At 39.0% G+C, this 26,941-nt stretch overlaps 1 pseudogene; it reads left to right on the forward strand.

Annotated features, from left to right (window-relative positions):
- The first annotated feature begins 9,092 nt into the window (after positions 1-9,092).
- On the forward strand, positions 9,093-16,344 carry LOC139308867 (amine sulfotransferase-like; annotated as a pseudogene).
- Positions 16,345-26,941: the final 10,597 nt, after the last annotated feature.

The raw sequence follows: 26,941 nt of genomic DNA on the forward strand, positions 1-26,941 counted from the left end.
GCTAGAACTTATCGATGCTGGCTGCCTTGTGACTCACTACATTGTTCCTTACAGGAAAAAATTGTTTGGGACTCATCGTTTTTCATAACTCATCGTGCTCCCAGAACCAATTAATAATGAGTACTGAGGTACCATTGTATTTCTTTGCATCTCCTGTAAAAATATTCAAACATTTATCAATGTCAACTGTTTAACTTCTGTATTATTGTGGATAATTTGGACTGCTTTCTTGAACACTGATATTTTTTCACCACTCTGTGTTGCATGACTAACCAATTTGATACGGCTTGTGTGGATTTCATACGTCAAATGAAAAAAAAAATCCTTCGGCAATCCAAGACCAGGCACATGGCTTATATAAGACACTCTATTAGAAGGCCAGATCCTGAAGATGAAACTCAAATACTTTGGCCACCTAATGAGAAGGAAGGACTCACTGGAGAAGAGCCTAAAGCTGGGAAAGATTGAGGGCAAGAGAAGAACGGATTGACAGAGAATGAGGTGGCTGGATGGAGTCACTGAAGCAGTAGGCATGAGCATAAATGGACTGCAGAGGATGGTAGAGGACAGGAAAGCCTGGAGGAATGTTGTCCATGGGATCGCGATGGGTCAGACATGACTTCACACTTAACAACATATAAAGTTTTGGTACTTGCCTTAGCTTTCATCAAACTTCTTTTAAAATGATTTATCTTCAAACCTGCATTGGTAAACTTTTAGTCCTAAATAATGAAAGAATTCACTTGTTCAACAGGCACCCCATTTTAATAGCCATTTTACTTTGCTACACACCTTCAATTTAGATTTAATGCTATTTATATTTAGAATTGAGAATGCAACAGTTTTCTCAGAACTGTTCTCATTGTCTAACTGACAATGCACTATTAGAGCCATATCATCAGCATTTAAAAGAATATTAATAACTTTACCATGGATCTTTGACCTGTGATGTCTGAACCATACAGGAATCCTGGAATATTTTTGATATAGAGATTAAAAAGCAACCCTGTCTAACACCCTTATGAATAAACATACTCTGATTCTGAGCACCATTTACACTCATACACACTTTTAAATGGTATTTAAGTAGAGGATCGTAACCAGAAATAAGATTCTGGGTTCAAAAGTCCTCCTCCACTTGGTTAAAATAAGGAGGCCTTCATTGTTTGCTTGAAACTCAGGACCAACGGAGCAGAGTCTGTTTCTCTGTAGGGAGGAAATTCCTATGTGTGGTGGTTGTGATAAAAAATGCCCACTTCCTAGCGCCAAGCAGGTGACATTCTTGTCCTAGATGACATCTGCAAGGAACTGATCTATTTCAAAATCACATCACGGCGACGTAACATATCGGGACGTTTTTCCCCTTTGCTAAACCGGACATGGGTGTGGCCATTGTATGATGCATCCGGCCCGCAGGCCACGAGTTTGACAGCCCTGATCTATTTGATCAGAATTCCAGATGAGAAAAATAGAAAAGAATAGAATAGAATTCTTTATTGGCCAAGTGTGATTGGACACACAAGGAATTGTGTGTATATGCTTTGGTGTATATGCTCTCAGTGTACATAAGGAGAATAAAATACATTCATCAAGAATAAAAAGATACACCACTTAGTGAGAGTCAAGGTTAATAATAAGCTATCAAAATCGTATTCTTGGCAATTTTTTTCCCTTAAAAGCAAGTAAGTTGCTTTAAAAGATTAACATTGAAATCAAAGAAATGCAAGAAGGCTGCCAGTGTCAGCCTTTTATAAATAGTGCTGTTCAATTTTTTGCAGCTTTTTTATATGTCCACCAAGCATGATTAAATATCTCTACATATTGTTCACCTACGTTTTACAACAAATTTTGGATTCAAAAACAGACATTGATACATTGAGTTTTAAAGATTAATATTCGATTGAAGCCAGATTTTTTTCATTTTAGTCTTAAGGGATAACAGTTATAAAAAAGCCTTGGAAGATTAGCTCAATGTATGATTTTTGTGGCAAGACTACTGTACAAAGTTAGCACCTACCCCTCTCCTAAAAGAAAGAAATATTTTGGGAAATATTAAAAAAAGGCAGAATATTATATTTCCCTAAAGGAGAAACATGCTCTTGGAAAGCATCTCCCACCTTTGTTAATAGCCCCAGCAGGACTGGGCCAACCTATCTGCAAGACAAAAGACCTTCAGCTCCAGGTGATGACCCTCCAGATAGGATTATCTAGTAGCAGAGCTCAGTGCACTGCAAAACCTCCAAAGGACATCGTATCACCCAGCACACTTCAACCAAACTTATCTCAGACAAACATGACCCCACATGGTCCCATGGGAGTCTGACAACAGCCAATAGAATACATGTTCTTGCACTGGAACAAGAAGCTCAAATTCAAAGCCCAAGAGAAGGTATAACAGCCCCCCCCCCCACTCTCAACTCCATGTGGAGCTGCACCAGGACCATGTGCGTGGCAGTTATGTTCACCATTAAACCCTCTTTCCAATCAGACTCCCATGTTTCCAGTGTCTTTCTCCTGGCTTGGAACTGAACCAGATGGATATTTCTTCCAACACTACCATATGCACAAAGATGGAAAAAATTCAGCATTACTCACCATGCAGGAAGGGTTAGTAAAATTGAAAGAACTTGCTGAGAAAAATAAACTGGCCTCTTTGATTAGAAAAAGAATAATATCTAAAAATACTACAAGTGCAAAAAAAAAAAGGGTCCTTATTACATGAGAGCAAAAAGTTTATGTAACTGAGCAGCATAGATGTGGTCACAGCAACTCTAAACCATGGTGAGATGTCAGAATGCCTAAATCTATGCTACATTTTAAATTTTTATTTTGAATTCTATAATTATTCTGTGATTTTATTATTAGTAACTGAATTATAAGCACATTCCATTTATCCTTTACTGTAATATATAATTAATAAACATATAAAAAACCATATTTAAGATGTTTTATTGTATATTGCCATATAGATGGAATCAACTGCCATATTTTACGGATATTTGTAATTTCAAAAAATGCAAATTCAAACAATGCAACCACTTCATGGGATTTATTGTCCAAATGAAACAAGATCTACTTGTATTTTGATTGTAACAATATCCAGATTTTTTTTTCATTGTGCTTTAGCACTGAGAAACAGGAGAACAATATCAAATAAATTAATAATAGTTAATAGTAAGGTCTGAAAAATAATACATTGTCCTTGCCTCCAAACTTCCAATGTGAGCAGGAAGCTGAATTTTTACATCTTATGAGAGCAGAATCATTCTTCTCAAATGCAAGAAGGACAGATTTATGTCAAGCCATCGATGTTAGGAAATGCAAAATCATCTTTATAATTAGAAGGAATTCCTGGAATAAATGGGTGCCTAATTACCCACATTATGTGAAAACAAGAAATACAACTTCAGTTTAAATGTTTGTTCAAACCTGATCAGTTCGAAGTTCAATGAGCACACTTCTTGCCAGAGTTTAAAACTTGAAAGATCACGGTCTTAAAGAATGGACTCCCTGTTTACACTTTTGTTGCTTATTTTTGGAAGGAGGGTTGTAAGTAACAGTATTTTACTCTCAGTCCACATAAATTAACTTCTTTCCCATCATTTGGAGTTGGCTATAAATTCAAGACTTCTTTTTCAGGGTCATAACCCTTTCTCACTATTCTTACTACAAAGAGAAAATATAAGGTTCTAATCAGTTCTGTGTTCATGAGATCCAGTGGGGCTTTTCTTTTGCTCATATGCTTTTTCTCTACAAGTTGTGCAACAGTTTACTGTTCTGTTCCCCAGGCATCTGGCTCCACTGGGAACAGGCAGATAAACTCTAGCAAATAGGTTTTCATGCAGATTATATTTATTTGGGAATCCTTGAACACATAAGACTTACAATTTATCATTTATTGTTTGTTTGTTTGTTTGTTTGTTTGTTTGTTTGTTTGTTTGTTTGTTTGATTGATTTTTATACTGCCCTTCTCCAACAGGACTCAGGGCGGTGAACAGCCGAGATAAAACATAGCATATAAAATTTAAAAACAGTTTAAAAGATATTAAATAATTTCAGCCCACAATTTAAAACAACCCAGTTAAAACCAATTTCAAATTAAAACCGAAAGGATGGGATCAAGCCAGCCTGGCTAGATGAAATAAATGAGTTTTCAGGGCCCGAGGAAAAGTCCGGAGGTCTGGTATCATGCGTATCTCTGGGGGTAGGTCATTCCAGAGGGCAAGTGTCACCACAGAGAAGGCTCTCCCCCTAGGGGTCGCCAGCCAACATTGTCTGGCCAACAGCACCCTGAGGAGGCCCTCTCTGTGTGAGCGTACTGGCCGGTGGGAAGCTATTGGCAGCAGAAGGCGGTCTCGTAGATACCCCGGCCCTAAGCCATGGGGCGCTTTAAAGGTGGTCACCAACACCTTTAAGCGCACCCGGAAGACCACCGGGAGCCAGTGCAGCTCGTGCAGGAGAGGTGTCACATGGGAGCGCCCCGTGGCTCCCATAATCCCCTGCATTCTGGACCAGCTGGAGCCTCCGGGTGCACCCCAAGGGGAGCCCCATGTAGAGAGCATTGCAGTAGTCCAGGCGGGAAGTGATGAGTGCCTGAGTAACCGTGTGTAGGGAGTCCCGATCCAGAAAGGGACGCAACTGGCGTATCAGGCGAAAAAAAAATAAAAAGCTGATAAAAAGCCCCCTGGCCACGGCCGTCATATGCTCTTCTAAAGACAGCCGTGCATCCAGGAGGATGCCCAAGTTGCAAGCCCTCTCCGTGGGGCCAATGATTCGCCCCCGATAACCAGCAATGGCACCCGCTGGCTATATCGGGACGTTGGAAGCCATAGCCACTCGGTCTCGGAAGGGTTGAGTTGAAGCCTGTTTCTCCCCATCCAGGCCTGCATGGCCTCCAGGCACCGGGACATTGTTGGGGTGGCCTGGGTGGAGATGTACAGCTGGGTGTCATCAGCGTACTGATGGAACTCCACCCCAAAGCCACGGATGATCTCACCCAGTGGCTTTACATAAATGTTGAACAGAAGGGGCGAGAGGACCAACCCTTGCGGCATCCCACAAACAAGGCGCCTCGGGATCGACCGCTGCCCCCCTGCCAACACAGATTGCAACCGGTCAGAGAGGTAGGAGGAGAACCTACAACACGGTGCCCCCCACCCCCAACCCCTCCAACCGGCGCAACATGATACCATGGTCGATGGTATCAAAAGCCGCTGAGAGACCTAAAAAGACTAGGATAGAGGAGAAACCCCTATCCCGAGCCCTCCAGAGATCATCCACCAACGCAACCAATGCCGTTTCTGTGCTGTGCCCAGGCCTGAAGCCGGACTGGAATGGATCTAGATAGACAGCTTCATCCAGGTACTGTGGAAGCTGCCGCGTCACCACACTCTCAACAACCTTCGCAATAAAATGAAGGTTGGAGACTGGACGATAGTTAGCCAAAACAGCCGGATCCAGAGAGGGCTTCTTGAGGAGGGGCCTCACCATCGCTTCTTTCAAGGTGGCCGGCAGGACACCCTCACTCAAAGAAGCATTAATAATCCTCTGGAGCCAGCCTCGTGTACCCTCCCGGGAAGCCAGCACCAACCAGGAGGAACACGGGTCCAATAAACATGTGGTCGTGTTCAGCCATCCCAGAATCCTGTCCACATCCTCGGGAGCCACAGGATCAAACTCCTCCCAGATAACACTCTCAAGACCTGTCTCAATCATCCCATCCAGACTTACCCAGTCAGAGGCCAGGCCTTCCTGAATCTGAGCGATTTTATCATACAGATACTGCACAAAATCCTCAGCTCGACCTTGCAAGGGATTATCCCACGCTCCCAGATGGAGGAGGGAGCGGGTCACCCTAAACAGGGTGGCTGGGCGATTATCTGATGACGCAATAAGAGCGGCAAAATAGCTAGATTTTGCTGCTTTTATCGCCACTAGGTAGGTCTTAATATGAGACCTCACCAGTGTTCGGTTGGATTCGGAATGGCTGGTCCTCCAACCGCTCTCCAGGCGCCTTTTCTGACACTTCATCTCTCTCAGCCCCTCCTCAGAGAACCAAGGAGCTAGGTGAGTTCAATTGCCAGGTCAGAGGCCGCAAAGGCATGACGCGGTCCAAAGCCCCGGCAGCCGCACTGTCCCAGGTGGCCACCAAGTCTTCAGCCGAGTCATGAGCCAGAGTCTCAGGAAATGGCCCAAGCTTCATCTGGAACCTATCAGGATCCATCAGGCGCCTGGGGCGGAACCACCTAGTCGGTCCCGCCTCCCTGCGGTGGGGTGTAGCAGTTAGAAAGTCAAGTCGAAGGAGCGAGTGGTCAGACCATGACAAGAGTTTGATGACTATATCCCCTGTATCAAGGCCACTCGACCACTGACCAGAGATAAAAACTAAGTCCAGAGTGTGCCCGCCCGTGTGAGTAGGGCCATGAATTAACTGAGTCAGGTCCATGGCCGTCATGGAAGCCATGAACTCCCAAGCCACCTCAGATGTTTCACCGATGGATGGCAGGTTGAAATCCCCCATGACCAAAAGCTATGACGTTGAGCAGCTCAGGCAGGGCCATTGCCACGTGGCAGGGAGCCAGGTATGTGATCAACAAGCCCATCTGCACTCCAAGGCCCCACTTCACAAGAAGGGACTCACATCCGGCTATCTGTGGAACAGTGGTCTCCCTCCGATCAAGACCTTCCTTTATAATAACCGCCGCCACCACCACCCGCCCCTGCCCTGAGCTCTCGGCTGATGGAATGCACGGAAGCCTGATGGGCACATATCTACGAGAGGAACTCCCCCCTCATAGTGAGTCCAGGTGAGGTGCATCCATATTTCATAATCTGTCCCATTTCCTAGTGTAAAAGGATGGTAGTTTGTCCCCTTGTTCAGAAAGCATGTTCTCTCTTCTGAGGTAATTCAACATATGGCCAGGTCTTTGTTCTTAACCCCAGCAGAGAGCCTCGGTGGCCAATCAGGTACACAGAAATGGCCACATGTCATGGACTACATTTCCCATAATGCAATCTCTCACTACATCTCCCACAATACAATCTCTTAAGGAGACAGCTCTTAATCCTTCAGGTAACTAACTCAACACAACTCGCTATCTGTAACAGCACATCACTATCTGTAACAGCACAGTTTACCACAAAACTTTTCTACATCAACACCCACCCCCCAAAAAAGCAGAATGCATATTCGCCAAAGGGCTAGGAAAAGAGCCACAATTTTACAGTTTGCTTGAAGGCAGAAGAACTGAACGTCCTTCTGAATCTACAAAAGGGTGCCGATTCAGGGAGCAGGTACTGTGATAATAAGGCCATTTTCCCAGGTCATTGCTTGATCGGCAAGTCTCAAACTCTGTCTGACCACACAGGATAGGCAGAACTAGAAGAGACAGATGGTATCTTGTCCCATGTAGGGTTCTGTAGGTAATACCTGTAGCTTGGGGAACTTACTAGTAACCAGTGCAGCTGATGAAACAGTGGTATTACATGGTTATCATAAGGCCTGACCAGTTCTGTTTTACTGCCCAAGTGACCAAAACACAAGTGATGGAAGGAGGACCTCATTAGCCATTTTACTGCATGGATTTGTATTGCTTACTTTGATGTCACTGATTAAGCCTAATATCCTCTTCTTGTCCCCAAAATATATCTGAGACAGCTAACTCCACAAGACTTAAAGTTGCTAGGGATGAGAAACAATCGAACTGTTGGCACTTGACAGAATTAGCCTGCAATACTGCATTCTAACCACTGACTCTTAATGCTGTAAAATGCTTTTGGAAAAGCATGATAAGACACCACCTGGATTGCATGAGAGCTTTTGATAAAACCTCTGATACCGAAAACATATATACAAACCACCCAAACCACCTACACACTCACACACAATAGTGTAGACCCATCAAGTTTCTTCATGAACTTATCCATGAAGCTGACAATAATATAGAAGTGATTTGTCATACCTTCTGATCCCTTATTGACTATGTTGGTCAGAATGTTTGTGCAATCATGGTATCTGAACTGATAAAGTTTAAAGTGCCAGCTAAAAGTTTGCCAGCATCTATTTGAATAAATGAGCAGTTCCACAAAATTAGGATGGACAACATCGTTACAATTATTAACCCAATGTATTGAACTTGGCTGCATTTGCAGAAAACAAGCTGTCATCAGGTCCACACAAATCAAGATCATGTACCGTAGTTCAATTAAAGGTTGCAACATTGCACAAAAAAATTATTCCTTGCATAGCCTGAAACATATATTTTCCTGTAAAGATTATACAATAAACACACTAGGCCCCTCAAAACTCTACAGCTTTCATTTTCTATGCATTTATAAAATTCTCCTTTCTTCCTTTGGCCAAATGCTTTTGTTTCAGTTGCCTTCCAGGAGCTCCATGGGAGCTGAGCTCTATAGCACATTTTTCCATGAATGCTCAGAAGCCACAGCACGTGATGCAACTCTTGTTCATACGTCCGACAGTCGATCCAGTGTGAAATTCTAATTATGTACTCTCGCCATATTGAATGGATTTTCATGGAACACATTTAGGTGACATTTCAGCTAAGATTTTTCTGGTATGATTACACCTATTCAGCATAGCTGTTAGATAGAGCATGCAGGGGTTCCCCCATAATGAGGTACTGTTGCCTTTGGAGGGGGCAGTAATATAACAACTCTTATGTAAATTTATATATGGAAATTGGGATTGGGATTCAGGTTTGAACAATAACAATGCAATAATTTTGTTCTGGCCGCATCTCCTATTGGTAAATCCGTAATTCTTCATATAATGATACATTCCAAATACTTGGCATGCAAATCAGAAGTGCCTTTGTATTTTTAAAACATACTGATTTTTATAGCAACACTTCAATAAATTTATGGATACAGTGAGACAAGCGTGATACAGGTCTACATCAGCTAAGAAAGTTCCCCTTGACCCGTTTTACATTTCCAAATTAGGTTATTACTCAATCGTGTTCAATGTCCTCTCTTGCTCATTTTTGGAATACAGAAGTACTGCTGAAACAATGATTGACTAAAGATCAGCCTTCTTAATAGTTGAGCACTCTACAGAAGTAATAAAATAAGCTGGTTTAAGGACATGACATGAGTGGACTGTCAGAGTCCATATAGATAAGGTAAGAAAAGAAAAGAATTGCAATTAGTATGTTCTTAACATTGTAATTAAACTTTCTCTTCTACACATAAATTTTAGATTCCAAGAAGAACAGCAAATTTACTCTTTGCAATGGAAACTTTTATGGATGAAAATTGAGTTCATGGAACTAATGGATTAATTAGAGAAACTAATCTAATAACATATACATCATTTTTCTTTATGTTAGCAGGATTCATGATTTTTAAAGAACTGAATTAATACAATATTGAGCATAAATGTAGGAAATATTGATAATTGCTCTATTATTACATCAACAGCTGAAGAAATGGAGTCAGTGGATGAGTCCCTGTATAAATACAAAGGACTCTATTTCGTAACTGACTTGTGCTCACCTGAAAATTTAGATTCATTGGATAGTTTTGAAATCCGAGATGATGATATATTCGTAATCACATATCCTAAATCTGGTAAGTTCAAAGTTGTCTTCCAAGAAAGAGTTAATCTTGTATCCAATGCTGTTATTCAGTTCTTCAGGATTTTGGTTATGTGACTCTGTTGTGCTATAACCAGATTTTAAAATTTAGCATTTTATAAAAAGCTGGAAATGTAGGGAAAATAAAGCTGCTAAACCTCTACTTTCAACATTTATATTTTACTCGACATTGCTGAATGGGTGACCTTGGCTAATCTATCAATTTTAGTAGAGTTAGTTGTCTTAATGCATCTCTGAAACATTTGCTATTCTCCCTGATAGGAAGGTTGGGTTTACATAAGTTCAATGTTCTTCAAATTATAATGGGTGAATTAATTTAATTATTCCTTATTTGCAGGCACAATATGGACTCAGAATATTGTCAGCTTGATTCTTTATGAAGGTCACCGAGATGGAACTGAAAATATTAGCCTGATTGACTGAGCACCATGGCTGGAGTATAATATTTTCCATGTAGATTTATCTAGTCGCCCATCACCTCGTGTCATTTGTTCCCATCTGCCCTACTATTTGGTACCCAAAGGATTACAAAATAGAAGAGCAAAAGTATGACATATTTTGTTAATTTGTCAGGTGGAGTGGGCTACTGTCTGAGTCCTGTTCTTTCAGCTCTGTATCTGAATATTTTATTAAAAATAGGCAAGGGTACACAAACAAATATTACATTGTTCTAATATGTTTGGTAGACAATAGCAAATTCTGACGTGTGGGGGGGGGGAACCACAAACAAAACAGTGTTAAAATGAGAAGGTCATTGTCAGCAAAAATAGCTAAGAACCAAATGGAATATCGAACCCCTTAAGCTTATTTTTCTCCTAGATAGATTGTAACACTTTGTGTTGCATGGCCAGTTGCTATCTTAACATATCTGGAGGATGTCAAGTTGAGGGATGCTATCTTTAGCCCTCAAAATCCCTTCCTACAATTTCCACTCTCAGTCACTCATGCCCTAGTCACCAGAAGCTTTAGTGGTGCAAAATGCAGACGGAATGGGCATTGGTGTATTCTCTAGAACTGTATACATTACAGCTCTACTTTGGAAACTGCATTGGCTACTAGATTACTTCTAGATCTAATTCATGGTGCTGGTTTTGACGTTTAACCCCTAAATGAATTGGGAACATGTTATTTTTTTTTTATTATTTATATGCCGCCCTTCTCCGGAGACTCAGGGCGGCTTACAATGCGTTAAGCAATAGCCTTCATTCTTTTGTATATTTTATACAAAGTCAGCTTATTGCCCCCCACAAACTGGGTCCTCATTTCACCTACCTTAGAAAGGATGGAAGGCTGAGTCAACCTTGAGCCTTGGAGAGATTTGAACCAGCAGAAATTGCAGGCAGCTGTGTTAATAACAGGGTGCACTAAACCACTGTACTATCAAGGCTATTTGAAGGACCACCCCACCCCAGTTGCAGCTATGCATCTAATCAAGTCCAGCAGGAAAGGCATGTCGGGGTCCCATCAGCTAGTGAGATTTGTCAGGCAGGATTTAGGAGGAAACCTTTTCTTCTTTGGTCTCTGCCATATGGAAAATCATTCACCCAAGTCAATGTTGGCTCCAATCCTCCTGGTCTGCTGAAAGGCTGTCAAACATGGTTTTGCTAAAGAGCTTTGAGAACCCATGAGAGAATGGAGCATGTTAGATGAATGTCTGAGAGTTACTTGATGCAGTCTCTGTATGCTTTGCTGTCCATCTGTCTTTTTTCTTGTTTTTTTCTTTTTTAAAAAAACTAGATATTATCATCTTTTTTTACAGATTATTTATGTGCTTAGAAATCCAAAAGATGTCTTGGTTTCTGACTATCATTTTCACAAAGTATCAGTCAAAGTAGAAACCCCAAAAGACTTTGATATCTTCATTGAGAAGTTTTTGGCTGGCAAAGGTAAGAAGAATTTGATCATGACAATGTTTTGTCCCTTTTTGTTTTGGATAAGAGATTATGAATATATTTCAATCTGCTTCCCACCATGAGCAAACAATCCACCCTCTCTCCTTACATAAGAAATGAATAATGATTTCCTATACTCCTGCAGTAATTTGTGTAAACTCTACACAAATGTTTTATAGTAGGATGGGTGGGTGCAGAAGAATGCAGGGCTCCTAGGACAACTATGACGTAAAAGTGAGTGGGAGAGGCAAGGGAAGCGGGAAGCGTTTTAAGGGTTGGAAAGAGAAGAGAGATAACCAGAGTTAGTTCTTTGAATATTTGAAGAAGTATAAAAAAATTAAGAAATATAAAAAGAAGTATTAAAAAGTTCCAAATACGAAAAACCAAAGAAATGAAACAATACAGCAGCATCTTGACAAAAATCCCCCCTTAACAAGTTGGAGTATGCAACCACATTAGTTACAACTCTCATACTTTCTCCTTTCTCTCCACATTCAGTGACATTAGGTTAGCCCCTCAGTTGTGCTCTCATGCTTTGATTTTTAGGCTACCAGGATCATAATGGAGGAAACTCAAGCATTAACAATGTAGAAAGAGCTGTGGTGGCGCAGTGGTTAGAATGCAGTACTGCAGGCTACGTCTGTTGATTGCCGGCTGCCTTCAATTTGGCAGTTCGAATCTCACCAGACTCAAGGTTGACTCAACCTTCCATCCTTTGGAGTTTGGTGAAATGCGGACCCAGATTGTTGGGGGAAATATGCTGACTCTGTAAAACCACTTAGAGAGTAAAGCACTGTGAAGCAGTATATAAATCTAAGTGCTATTGCTATCCCTGAGACAGATGGTCAGTTGGATCATTGCATCACAGAAACGAACAACTGAACTCAGCGACTTTGAAGACTGTTCTCATGTTTATGCTAAACTCATTTATCTCCTATCAGTGTTTTGCAGTTCGTGTTTTGTACTTCTTGACTAGACCATGTAGATATTAGGGTAGCCTCTAATTGAGTATCGTGCTTTGATCTTTAGGCCCACCAGGACCATAAAGTTAAGTGGAGGAAATTCAAGCATTAATCCTCATGTTTATGCTAAACTCATTTCTCTCCTATCAGTCGTTTGTAGTTCATGGCTAGACCATGTTGAAGGTTGGTGCGCTCATAAGGATGATTTCAATATTCTCTTCCTGTCTTATGAAGAAATGAAAAAGGTAAGATGTGTTTGTGTTGTGTCGTGCAATATGAACAACCATCAAGCACAGAAAGCTTTAGAAATGATGGGATGTGTAAATAACCTATTCCAACAAGGAGTAGCATAGGTGACTACAGAGGCAATCTTAAGTTATTTCTATGATCTCTGGACTGGTGAGATCTCTGAAGAAAAATAAGTTTCTGTCTCTTCAAAAGGATGGTGGAGGATCCAGGAAACTAGAATGCTGTCAGCTTGATATCAAAAAGATTAATAAAAGGTGTATTTGTGAGCAATTGTCATGCTAGAATTCACAGGATGCATGTCTTGTAAACGAGTTCAGGAAAACAAAGCTGATCTAATTTTTGACAGACTTACTTAAATAGACAAGGGAAATCCAATTAGCACAATGTACCTGTAATCAGCAAAATCTTAACCAAAGCCTCTCATAACATTTTCCTGTTTGGGCTCAGAAGAGATTGGCTCAACTCAACTGCATTTTTAAGAGAGGCCAAGGCATTTTTTTAGCCTTGCTTGGGGACTGGCCAGCCTCTGATGTAACCAATATTGCTACAAATATAAGAGTCTGAATCTGTGGCACATAAATATATTATGAACTAAAAATGTTTCTCAACAACCTGCCTCCCCAAAACATTTATTAGAAGTCCTAAAGCAGCATTTCTTTGTTTAATTCATTGATACAGCTTCAATGTAGTTTTCATTTTTTAAAAGTACTTTATATCAAGGTAATTTTTTCAGTAGGAGAAGAATTGAAGTTTAATATGCAAGATATAAGAGGGATGTGGTGGCTCAGTGGCTAAGACACTGAGCTTGTCAATCAAAAGGTTGGCAGTTCAGCGGTTCGAATCCCTAGTGCCGCGTAATGGGGTCAGCTCTTATTACTTCTCCGAGCTTCTGCCAACCTACCAGTTCGAAAGCACATAAAAAATGCAAGTAGAAAAATAGGGACCACCTTTGGTGGGACGGTAACAGCATCCATTGTTATGGATGAACTAATATAAAATTCTATCAAATTGCAGGATCTGAGAAGTTCTGTACTGAAAATATGCAACTTCCTTGGAAGAGAACTAAGTGGAAAGGAGGTGGATGATGTGGTGGATAAAGCTACATTTGATAACATGAAAGTGGATTCTAGAGCAAACTACACATTCATGCCTCCTGATATCCTAGATTTCAGCAAAGGAAACTTTCTTCGCAAAGGTACATGAGCAATAATTCATACTCTGGGGCTATGCTTTTGGAATGTGCCAGACTTCATCTGAAACCAGGGTTACCACCCTCATCTGAAAAGCACTTTCTAAAGTGGTATGGACATGTCCCAACAGCCTCTCTTTCTGCTGTCTCTCCATGATGTTGTCTTTGTCTCATGAGCAGCCTACATTTGAGGCAGCCATAAGCTTTTCTTAGTTGTGCCAATGTGGAAGTGGTGTTTTTTTTTTCACCCTAACTAATTTCTGGTGTGGATATAATCCGACCTGTTTCAATGATCATTCTGTTGGTTGTACAGTCTAATAATCCTTTTCTCGGCTCTTCTGATCCGCGGCTGGCAGCTCTTCAGATGAATCACCAAACGGAATACCAGAGTTTAGTCAAACAATCTTTAGACACCTCTCCCACTGACAAATGTGTCGAGCTGATGTCGGGCTCAACACCTTTGAGAGGGGGATTATTTTAGCTCATACTGACCACTTTACGATGGTGGAGACACAACCTCTTCACAACCCTAACCCTATAAAACCCAAAGTTTGAGGATTTTACTAGTCTCCGACATTGAGGTGCGTCTTAACACAATGCCCAAGAGGAAGGACATTAGTAATAATATTAGAGAACCAATTGTTGCTGACTATCAGTCTAGGAAGGATTATTAGGTCATTTCCAAACAATTGAAAGCACACCATTCTACGGTGAGGAAGATTACTCACAAGCAGAAAACATTCAAGAGCATTGCCTATCTTCCTAAGAGTGGACATCTCAGCAAATTCACCCCAAGGTCAGACCATGCAATGCTCAGACAAATTGCAAAAAATCCAAGAGTTACATTTCAGCCAACTTGTTAAAGTTCATGACAGTATAATTGGAAAATGACTGAACAAGTATGGTTTGTTTGGAAAGGTTGCCAGGAGAAGGTCTCTTCTCTCTAAAAAGAGCATTGCAGCACAGCTTTGATTTCCAAAGTTGCATCTGAACAAATCACAAGACTTCTGGAACACTGTCCTTTGGACAGATGAGACCAAAGTGGAGATGTTTGGCCACAATACAAAGTGCCACATTTGTTGAATACCAAGCACTAGATATCAGCACAAACATCTCATACCAACCATCATGCATCATGGTGGAGGGGGGATGATTTGGACTTGTTTTGCAGTCACAGGACCTGGACACCTTGCAGTCACTGAGTTGACCATGAACTCCTCTATATACCAAAGTATTCTAGAGTCACATGTGAAGCCATCTGTCTGACAGCTAAAGATTGGCCAACATTGGATCATGTAACAGGACAATGACCCCAAGCACACCAGCAAAACTACAACAGAATGGCTGAAAAGGAAAAGAATTAAGGTGTAGCAATGGTCCAGTCAAAGTCCAGACCGCAACCCGAATAAAATGCTGTAGTGGGAAGTGAACTGTACATAAACAAAGGCTTACAAACTTCATTTAACTGAAGCAATGTTGCAAAGAATAGTGGGCCAAAATTCTTCTATCTGACATAAATAACCTCTAGTTTAATTGAATGCAAAAACTGTTGACATATTTTTAACCATTGTTTCCCAGGCACTATCGGGGACTGGAAGAACCACATGACTGTTGCCCAGAGTGAAAGGTTTGACAGTGTCTTTAAGGAGAGGATGGAAAAGCTGCCCTTCAGGTTCTGCTGGGATATGCAGGAGGATCCTGAGCCTATTTTTAGCTCAGTGCAGGAAAATTAATGTGTGATACACACTTTCAAATGGTTTGAATCAGAAATGACCTTCCAAGAAGAATATTTATATCACCTTGTAATGTTTAATTCTCAGCTCTGCAGGGATCATAGAACACAGCAACATTAAATTCTGCATTATTATTAAATATTGTACGCCATTTGTTTATTGATTTAGATTTCCATAGCTACCTGACATTGGGTGTTATGTCTCATTAAATTATATTATTATTTAAAGAAGTTCATATAGCCACCCAGCTCATATATGGTGCCTCCAGGTGGCTTCCAACATTAAAGCAGTGTAAAACCCATATTTCCTTCACCCACCCCAGCAACAGTGACCACACAGTTACATCATGATTGGCTCCTTATCAGTTAGGTAGTCCCTGGGCTCACTGACAAAATCATGTCTTCAGAACCTTCCAGAAAAGTAAAGAGGCGGGCCCAATCTTATCTCCAGGATATAATGTTCCCAGATTTACGCACCTTCCGCCGTGCCCTCAAGTCCAATTTATTTCAACAGGCTGCCCTGGCCTAACTTCCCTTTTAATTGTAATTTTTAAAATTGGTTTTAAAATATTAGGGGTGTTTTAAATTGTTTTGGGCCAAATTATTTAATGGGTTTTTATATTGTCTTTTAGATTTTGTAGTTTGTGTGTTTTATTTTTCTGACTGTTCACCACCCTGAGTCCTTCGGGAGTAGGGCAGTATATAAATCTAATAAAATGAAAATGAAATGAAATGAAAAAGCTATCATTCTTTGGAGAAGTTATATATCTCAGCCTTCTTCTAAAATAAGCATCCTATCATAATTCTGTAATCTTCAAGGTGATGCCAAGATTGGTATGCTCCAAACAAAACAGACAATTTCTCTTCAGAACTGTCCTCCTACAATCAACTACTGTGATTTATAATTGAAGGGGGGGGGAAAGCCCCTCAAATATCAGGAACTACAGTACTTTTGCCTTTGAAGTCTGAAGAGTGATGACTAGATAATTTCCACTGGTAGATAATATGGGATGCCATGATTAAATTGAATTATCTTAAAACAAACGTAACATATTACACCTAAGACATCATCCTTAGTTACAATATGGGCTTGGTCTAAATTTGTACATGCAACCATTATTTGCATAGACCTTCTCCACTCCCTTACCCCAATATGTTTTCTGCATACTATATGAGAGCAAATTAGGTTTTCTTTCTGTGTTTAATACAATTGTAAACAAAGACAAAAATCCTAGCTTACTTGGAAGTTATAATTTGGAAATTACAGTGCCCCTATAGAAGAGAAGACCCCTACTGAGTTTGATAACCTTTATCTCTTATAGAACTAAGGTATGTGATATTAGTAACGTACAATTCAAGCATGCAGTTTCGTATATAGTGTTACTTTGGTACTCAACTACTTTGAAACTCACAGAATTTTGACATGAAAATTTTGTCCCAGTACTCATTTGTTTGATACTCTTTTTTTGTTTTTGTTTTAATGTTTTATTAAGAAATTATAATAATACAATTTTTATCCATCCAGTTACATAGTATGGAAAAAGAAATAAATAAAAATTACATATTGTACATATATAAATAATCTCTGCAGACCAGTTACATGGTATAAAAGAAATTGTGTTCTCATATCATTCTTAGTGTATATTTATATAATAATCTTTTACGATAAATTATTAAATACATAAATCACGTCTTTTGCTTACCCATGTAACCTTTCCTTGCCTTATTATATTTCCTACCATCTGCAGTACATCTTCTCTTTCTTTTTCATTTAACTATTCGTTGTACTTGCTCTGGTCTTTTTCCTTTTTTTTTAATTTCAACTTCCTCTTCTCTAACCACCCGTACCACTTGTCCCATACACTATAATAATCAGAATCTTCTCTGTCATTAATTTCTAATGTTAATTTATTCATCTCGGCACATTCCATTATTTTGCCAATTACTTGTTCCTTAGTTGGTATTTTTTCCTCTTTCCACTGTTGAGCGAAAGCGATTCTTGCTGCTGTTATTATATGCACTGCCAAGTATTTCTTCTTTTTTGCCATTTCCGTCTTAAGAATTCCCAGGAGAAGTATTTTAGGATCTAATTCAAAGGTTTCACCTATTATTTCTGAAAGCCAATTGCAAATCATCTTCCAATATTTTTTTGCTTGAGAGCAGGTCCACCAGCAGTGGTAAAAAGTACCTTGCTGGTGTCCACACTTCCAGCACTTTGGGTTTGAGTTAGGGTAAATCTTGGCAATCCTAGCTGGTGCTAGGTGCCACCTATAAATCATCTTGTACTGGTTCTCCTTGTAAGTGGTTGCCTTAGTAAATCTTATATTGTTGTTCCATATTTGATCCCATTCTTCCAGATTTATATTCTTCCCAATATTTTTGGCCCATGCTAGCATTGGGTCTTTAACCACTTCTTCCATCAGGTCATATTCTACTAAGTAATTATACAATTTAGCTAATAATTTATTATCTGTACTCATCCAAATCTTATCAAAATCTTTGCTACCCATTTCTATACCATATTGTTCTTTATCTTTTTTGTATCTTGATTTTATCTGTGCGTATGTCCACCATTCAACAAAAGTGCCTTGTTCTTTTAATTGTTCTATTGTTTTGAGATTCCCTGCTTCATCTAGAATTTCTTTATATTTTACAGTTTTACCATGATCCAAAACGTTTGGGTAAATTTTCACCTCCATGGTTGAAAGCCAGCAGGGAATTTTGGAGTAGTGTTTTCGTCTTATTTCTTCCCACGTTGACTTCAATATATCCCTCAATTTATGTTTATTGAAATGTGTTTTGGTTTTTTTCCCCGTTTCCCATAAATAGGCATGCCAACCCATCTGGAGATCATGCCCTTCTAGCGTTAGGATTCTTTTGTTCGCTAAAGTCGCCCATTCTTTTAGCCAAACAAGAATTGCTGCTTTATAATATGTTTCCCATATAGGTAATCCAAGCCCTCCTCTATTTTTTTTATCTTGTAAACTCCTGATTGCTATTCTTGGTTTTTTTCCTCCCCAAATAAATTTCCTGATAGTGGCATTAAATTCGCTAAAAAAAATTTTGTCTAATTTAATTGGCGCTGTTTGGAACAAATAAAACAGTTTGGGTAGGATGCTCATTTTAATTGTCGCTATCCTCCCAAGGAAGGAAATTTGCAGTTTCCCCCACTTCTCTAAGTCTTGTTTAATGCTTTTTACCAAGGGGACATAGTTATCCTCTTTGAGGGCCAGGTACTTTGTTGAGATCCATACTCCCAGATATTTAACTTTTTTCACAATTTGGATTCCCATAGATTTCTCCAAGGTTTCCTTCTGGTTTTTCGTCATATTTTTGGTGAGCATTTTGGTTTTAGATTTATTTAATTTGAGCCCCGCTACTTCTCCATATTTATCAAGTATTTCCAATATTTGTATACCTGTTTCCACCGGTTCTTCCATGATTAAAACGACATCGTCCGCGAACGCTTGAACTTTATATGTTTCTTTCCTAATTTTAAGCCCTTTAATTTGATCACTCTCTCTAATCTTCTTCAATAGTACTTCTAGTGCCAATATATACAAAAGTGGTGACATTGGGCATCCCTGTCTTACTCCTTTGCTGATCTGAAATGTTTTGGTGAGTTCACCGTTTACTAAAATATTGGCCCTTTGTTTCTCATAAATCGTGTTTATTGTGTTTGTAAAATTTTGTCCAAATCCCATTATATTCAGTTGTTGCTTTATAAACTCCCAGTTCAAATTGTCGAAGGCCTTCTGTGCGTCTAAAAATACTAATGCCACCTCTTTTTCCGGGTGTTCCTCATAATATTCTATCACATCCAGAATCGTCCTTGTGTTATTCCTAATTTGCCTCCCTGGGAGGAATCCATTCTGATCGCTATGTATTATCTTATTGAGGATTCTTTTTAATCTTTCTGCTAATATGTTCATGTATATTTTATAATCAATATTAAGAAGGGAAATTGGCCTATAATTCTGTATCAATTTGGTATCCGATCCTTCTTTTGGTAAGAGTGTAATATAGGCCTCTCTCCAAGATTCTGGTATTTTGTTTTTCATTAAGGCCTCATTAAAAATTTCAAGCATTCTTGGGAGTAAAATGTCTTCTAATTCTAAATTTTTATATAATTCCCCTGGGAATCCATCCGGCCCAGAGATTTGTTTTTTTTCAATTTGGCAATTGCAGTCTTTAACTCTGTTAATGTGATCTCTTTGTTCAACATCTCTTTTTCCTCCTCTCCAATCTGTGGCATTCCCTCCTCCAATAAATATTGTTTTACTTTCTCTTTGGGTATATCTTCTTCTTTATATAAAGACGCATAGAAGTCGCGTGCTATTTCCTGTTTTTCTTCTTCCTTAGTTGTGATATGGCCTTCGGTGTCTTCTAATTGGAGAATAATTCCTCTCTCTCTCTCTCTTTTAATTCTGTAGGATAACCACCTTCCTGGCTTATTGGCGTTCTCGAAGTAATATTGTTTTGTTCTCTTAATATTATATGCTAATTTTTCTTGATCAATTATATTTAATTTATGACGAATATTCATCCAATTTTCTTTTATTATTTCATTGTCAGGGTTTTGTTGCGCCTCTTTCTCTGCCTTTGCTAGTTCTTCTAGCAATGTTCTTTGAACTTCTCTCCTCTCTTTATTTCTATATGCTCCATATGATATCATTAGGCCTTTTAAATAGGCCTTCATCGTGTCCCAGATTATTCCCCGGTCCATTAATTCTTTTTCATTTTCTTCAAAAAAAAATGCTAACTCCCCCCTGACTTTGTCAATATTTTTTTTGTCTCCCAAAAATTGTGTATTGATTCTCCATCTTGTGTTCTTTCTCTTATATCTACTTTTCCATCTGATTTCCAATAGATTGTGGTCTGCCCAGGTATTGGGTAAGATTTCTGCTGATACAATGTCCATACCCAAGTTCCTGCTTATCCACATCATGTCTATTCTAGACCATGATTTATTGGGGTTAGAATAAAAGGTGTATTGTCTTTTATTGGGGTGTAGTGTTCGTCAAATATCTACAAGGTTTAGTTCATCCACTAAGTCGAAGAAGGTTTTTGGTAAATTTTTCCTTTTTTTCTTTTGACCTCTGGGTCTTTTGTGATCTTTGTTCGCGTCGACCACTCCGTTGAAATCCCCAATGATGCAAATATTGTTGTTATCTAATCCTCTTATTATTTCTCGTGTCTTATTGAAAAACTCTTTCAGATTTTTATTTGGTGCATAAATCGCTGCTATTAATATTGCCAAATTGCCCCTCTCAATTTCAACAATTAGTAATCTCCCTTTGGGGTCTACATATTTCAGTTCTGTCTTCATTTCTTTTTTAATATATAATGCCACCCCTCTCTTTTTCTTCATGGCTAAGGAAGTGTAGAGATTCCCCAATTTTTTATATTCCAAATATTTTTTGTGTTCTTGTTTAATGTGTACCTCCTGGAGGCAGACTATGTCTGCATTTTGTGTGACTAATTTGTTAAAGAAGGTTTTTCTTTTTTTATGATCATTAAGTCCATTTACATTAATCGATAGGATTTTCCAATCATCCATCCTTTTTGCCTTGTGTTAATTTACTTAAATTTGAGGTTGGTGTTTGCTCGGATTGCTCTTTGAGGTCTTTGTTTCTTCCCTGCTTCTCTACTTTCTTTCTCTTCCTTTTCTTTCTCCTCTGAGCTCTCTTTCCCCGTCGGGACCTCTTCTTGGGATCTTCTTTGGGTGAGTTCTTCTTCTGTGATCACAGCTTCCAATTCCTCTTTGCTACTTTGTTCGTCTTCTGACCCTCTCAGTTGGTCAAGGAATTCTTGAGCCTCCACCAAACTGTTTATTTTAATTCTCCTCCCTTCACAAGTGATCAGCATACCCTCCGGCAAGGTCCATCTGAAAAGTATATTCCTTTTGTTCAGCTGTGTGGCAAGGAATCTGTAGTCTCTTCGTTGTTCTCTCACCCTCCTCAGCACTTGCTTCAGGACAACCACCTCCTTTTCCTTATAATTGATCGGTTCTTCTTTTACCATTTTATAAAAGATATCCTTAACTTTCTTTCTTGCGAACCTTATATGTACCTCTCTGGGTAGTTTATTCCGTCTAGCGTAGTTCGTCTGTACTCTAAACACCTCGTCCAATTCTTTTATTATATCGTCTGTATCCTGTTGGAGCACCTCCACTATTAATTCAGCCATTACTTGGCGTAAATTTTTGTCCTTGTCTTCTGTAACGTTTTGGAAATGCAGATAGAAAGAAGCTCTATCCATTTCCAACTGCGTAATCGAGTCCTCCAAATCTCTGTTCTGGGCCATTAATTTTTGATCTACTGTCTCTAGATCTTTCTCTTGTTGTTCCACCTTGGATTCTATTTTTTGTATTCTCTGTTCATTCTTTTGTATGGCTTGTTGTATGTCACTCATTTTTTGGTCAATGCCTTGTATGTCTGTTTTCATTTCCTGATGGTTATTAGACATTTTCTCTTGCATTAAGAGCATTGTCTCTTGGATCATTGCTAATGACGACTGCATCGCTTGCATTGTTGGAATCACTGATGATTTCTCGATTTTTGGTAGCCCCTCTATCGATTTTTGGGTTGCAGGGGACGACATTATAATTGTGGGACTTGATACGCTGGGAGTTACTTTCTTTTCTGTTTTTGCCACAGTGGATGCAAAACTTGTCATCTCCCTCAGTACTTTCGCCTGTTCTTTGACTATCCTTTCTATGTTTCTCCAAACAGTCATCCACTAATTGACTTCCCTTGCTTAATTTACCAGGACTAAGAAGAGAATTTTTTGGGGTATTCCCAATTTACAAAACAGGTAGTAATAATACAGTCGACCTTTTCTCCGCTATGCTGCCCACTACTTAGCTTTGTTGACTAATCAATATTTAGGAACTGTGTTTCTTATTTAGTTTAACTCCTGATATTAATTAATTAGATTCTCAATTCTTAAACAGAAAAAAAGGTAATAATAATAATAAATCCTTTCAGTACAAATATATATAATCAATAAATTAATACTCAGTGTCCAATCAGTAAGCACTTAATTAATTGAAGTTATAGAATAAATCACTATTTTATAAAAATTAATCCTTGGTAATATTAAACACAGTGATCAGTCAATAGCCACTCTATGCAATGGAAAATAGAAAAACAAGACAAAAAAGTATCTAATGAATAAGTGATATATAAATAGATAAATAGATAGATAAGTAGATATATAAATATAAATATGTAAATATGTAAATAAATGGGTATATAAATAGATAGATAAATAGAAGAGAGTAGATTCTAATATGTCTATACAGATATTTAAATATATTAATTAGCTATGTTGTATTACTACTTTTAATACTTTGAATATATAGGTACTTTAAATATTTTGAATACTTATATAAATATTTTAAATACTTTAAATGTATAGAGAAGCAAAAGAAAGAAGAATAAATATGTATATATTATAATTTTAGACTATTTTTAAACTAATAACAATATGTGTTAATATAAATTTAAATTCAGCTCTCCTTAGTCCCTTCAAGTACCACACTTGCTAGAGTCTATGCAGAAAGGTACATTAATTTAATATCACCCTTCTACTTCTCGCTTCTTCAAGATCTCCAACACCTTGTAAAAGTAAGTTTGATTGTTCCGTTTATCTCTTCCTGGTGCTCCTTCTTTCCTCTCTAGCTCTTCGTTGTTCTTCTCGTTGGTATTAAGTATGGTTGCACTTCCGGTCCTAAATTTCCAGTCGTTCTCCTCTCCAGTCAGCAGAATCTCTTTCCCACGTCCTCAGCGCTCAATCTATACAGCAAGTTAGATCCAAAAAGGTAGTGCCGCTGTTCCGCTTGCCGATCTTTCCTCCTTCTTTCTTGCCGGCCTGTCTGCAATCTTTTTAGCTGTCAAACCTCCTCCTCTCTTTCAATCGCCGCTTTTTTCCTCTTATGAGTCCTTCCACTCCGACCCAGCCAGCGAAGCTTTGCCAATCTCAGGCGCGCTCTGAAGAAAGTGGTTACGAGTGTGCTCGCCTCTCTTTCCCGGAATCTTTGCTTCCCCTCTTGTTGGCTATCGTGGCTTCGAGTCTGCCATTAAGAGGCAGACGCGCCCCGTTAGCTTGACAGTGGAAATCGGGTGGGTTTGCACTCCACCACTCGACTCACTGAAGCCCCACTATTGTCCGCGAAGCCCTCCAGGCTTCCACGCCTCGAACGGTCCCCAAAACGTTGCGTTAAGTGGCAGTGGGAGAGAGCGATCATTCTCACCACGCCATGACACCACGAGTCACCAACCGGAAGTCAAGCCATTTGTTTGATACTCAATGCACAAGCTAGAACTTATCAATGTCGGCTGCCTTGTGACTCACTACATTGTTCCTTACAGGAAAAAATTGTTTGGGACTCATCGTTTTTCATAACTCATCGTGCTCCCAGTACCAATTAATAATGAGCACTGATGTACCATTGCATTTCTTTGCATCTCTTGTAATAATATTCAAACATTTATCAATGTCAACTGTTTAACTTCTGTATTATTGTGGATAATTTGGACTGCTTTCTTGAACACTGATATTTTTTCACCACTCTGTGTTGCATGACTAACCAATTTGATACGGCTTGTGTGGATTTCATACGTCAAATGAAAAGAAAAATCCTTCGGCAATCCAAGACCAGGCACATGGCTTATATAAGACACTCTATTAGAAGGCCAGATCCTGAAGATGAAACTAAAATACTTTGGCCAACTAATGAGAAGGAAGGCCTCACTGGAGAAGAGCCTAATGCTGGGAAAGATTGAGGGCAAAAGAAGAATGGGTTGACAGAGAATGAGGTGGCTGGATGGAGTCACTGAAGCAGTAGGCGTGAGCTTAAATGGACTGCAGAGGATGGTAGAGGACAGGAAAGCCTGGAGGAACGTTGTCCATGGGATTGCAATGGGTCAGACATGACTTCACACTTAACAACATATAAAGTTTTGGTACTTGCCTTAGCTTTCATCAAACTTCTTTTAAAATGATTTATCTTCAAACCTGCGTTGGTAAACTTTTAGTCCTAAATAATGAAAGAATTCACTTGTTCAACAGGCACCCCATTTTAATAGCCATTTTACGTTGCTACACACCTTCAATTTAGATTTAATGCTATTTATATTTAGAATTGAGAATGCAACAGTTTTCTCAGAACTGTTCTCATTGTCTAATTGACAATGCACTATTAGAGCCAGATCATCAGCATTTAAAAGAATATTAATAACTTTATCATGGATCTTTGACCTGTGATGTCTGAACCATACAGGAATCCTGGAATATTTTTGATATAGTGATTAAAAAGCAACCCTGTCTAACACCCTTATGAATAAACATACTCTGATTTTGTTCTCCATTTACACTCATACATACTTTTAAATGGTATTTAAGTAGAGGATCGTAACCAGAAATAAGATTCTGGGTTCAAAAGTCCTCCTCCACTTGGTTAAAATAAGGAGGCCTTCATTGTTTGCTTGAAACTCAGGACAAATGGAGCAGAGTCTGTTTCTCTGTAGGGAGGAAATTCCTATGTGTGGTGGTTGTGATAAAAAATGCCCACTTCCTAGCGCCAAGCAGGTGGCATTCTTGTCCTAGATGACATCTGCAGGGAACTGATCTATTTCAGGGGTGTCAAACTCACATCACAGCGACGTAACATATCGGGACATTTTTCCCCTTTGCTAAACCGGACATGGGTGTGGCCATTGCATGATGCATCCGGCCCGCAGGCCACGAGTTTGACAGCCCTGATCTATTTGATCAGAATTCCAGATGAGAAAAATAGAAAAGAATAGAATAGAATTCTTTATTGGCCAAGTGTGATTGGACACACAAGGAATTTGTCTTTGGTGTATATGCTCTCAGTGTACATAAGGAGAATAAAATACATTCATCAAGAATAAAAAGATACACCACTTAGTGAGAGTCAAGGTTAATAATAAGCTATCAAAATCGTATTCTTGGCAATTTTTTTCCCTTAAAAGCAAGTAAATTGCTTTAAAAGATTAACATTGAAATCAAAGAAATGCAAGAAGGCTGCCAGTGTCAGCCTTTTATAAATAGTGCTGTTCAATTTTTTGCAGCTTTTTTATATGTCCACCAAGCATGATTAAATATCTCTACATGTTGTTCACCTACGTTTTACAACAAATTTTGGATTCAAAAACAGACATTGATACATTGAGTTTTAAAGATTAATATTCGATTGAAGCCAGATTTTTTTCATTTTAGTCTTAAGGGATAACAGTTATAAAAAAGCCTTGGAAGATTAGCTCAATGTATGATTTTTGTGGCAAGACTACTGTACAAAGTTAGCACCTACCCCTCTCCTAAAAGAAAGAAATATTTTGGGAAATATTAAAAAAAGGCAGAATATTATATTTCCCTAAAGGAGAAACATGCTCTTGGAAAGCATCCCCCACCTTTGTTAATAGCCCCAGCAGGACTGGGCCAACCTATCTGCAAGACAAAAGACCTTCAGCTCCAGGTGATGGGGTGAGATTAAGACATGACCCTCCAGATAGGATTATCTAGTAGCAGAGCTCAGTGCACTGCAAAACCTCCAAAGGACATCGTATCACCCAGCACACTTCAACCAAACTTATCTCAGACAAACATGACCCCACATGGTCCCATGGGAGTCTGACAACAGCCAATAGAATACATGTTCTTGCACTGGAACAAGAAGCTCAAATTCAAAGCCCAAGAGAAGGTATAACAGCCCCCCCCACTCTCAACTCCATGTGGAGCTGCACCAGGACCATGTGCATGGCAGTTCTGTTCACCATCACCTCTTTCCAATCAGACTCCCATGTTTCCAGTGTCTTTCTCCTGGCTTGGAACTGAACCAGATGGATATTTCTTCCAACACTACCATATGCACAAAGATGGAAAAAATTCAGCATTACTCACCATGCAGGAAGGGTTAGTAAAATTGAAAGAACTTGCTGAGAAGGATAAACTGGCCTCTTTGATTAGAAAAAGAATAATATCTAAAAATACTACAAGTGCAAAAAAAAAAAAGAGGGTCGTTATTACATGAGAGCAAAAAGTTTATGTAACTGAGCAGCATAGATGTGGTCACAGCAACTCTAAACCATGGTGAGATGTCAGAATGCCTAAATCTATGCTACATTTTAAATTTTTATTTTGAATTCTATAATTATTCTGTGATTTTATTATTAGTAACTGAATTATAAGCACATTCCATTTATCCTTTACTGTAATATATAATTAATAAACATATAAAAAACCATATTTAAGATGTTTTATTGTATATTGCC

Source organism: Pituophis catenifer, unplaced genomic scaffold (assembly GCF_029215685.1).
Source record: "Pituophis catenifer annectens isolate HBS135680 unplaced genomic scaffold, rPitCat1.0.hap2 SCAF_1, whole genome shotgun sequence".
NCBI lineage: Eukaryota > Metazoa > Chordata > Lepidosauria > Squamata > Colubridae > Pituophis > Pituophis catenifer.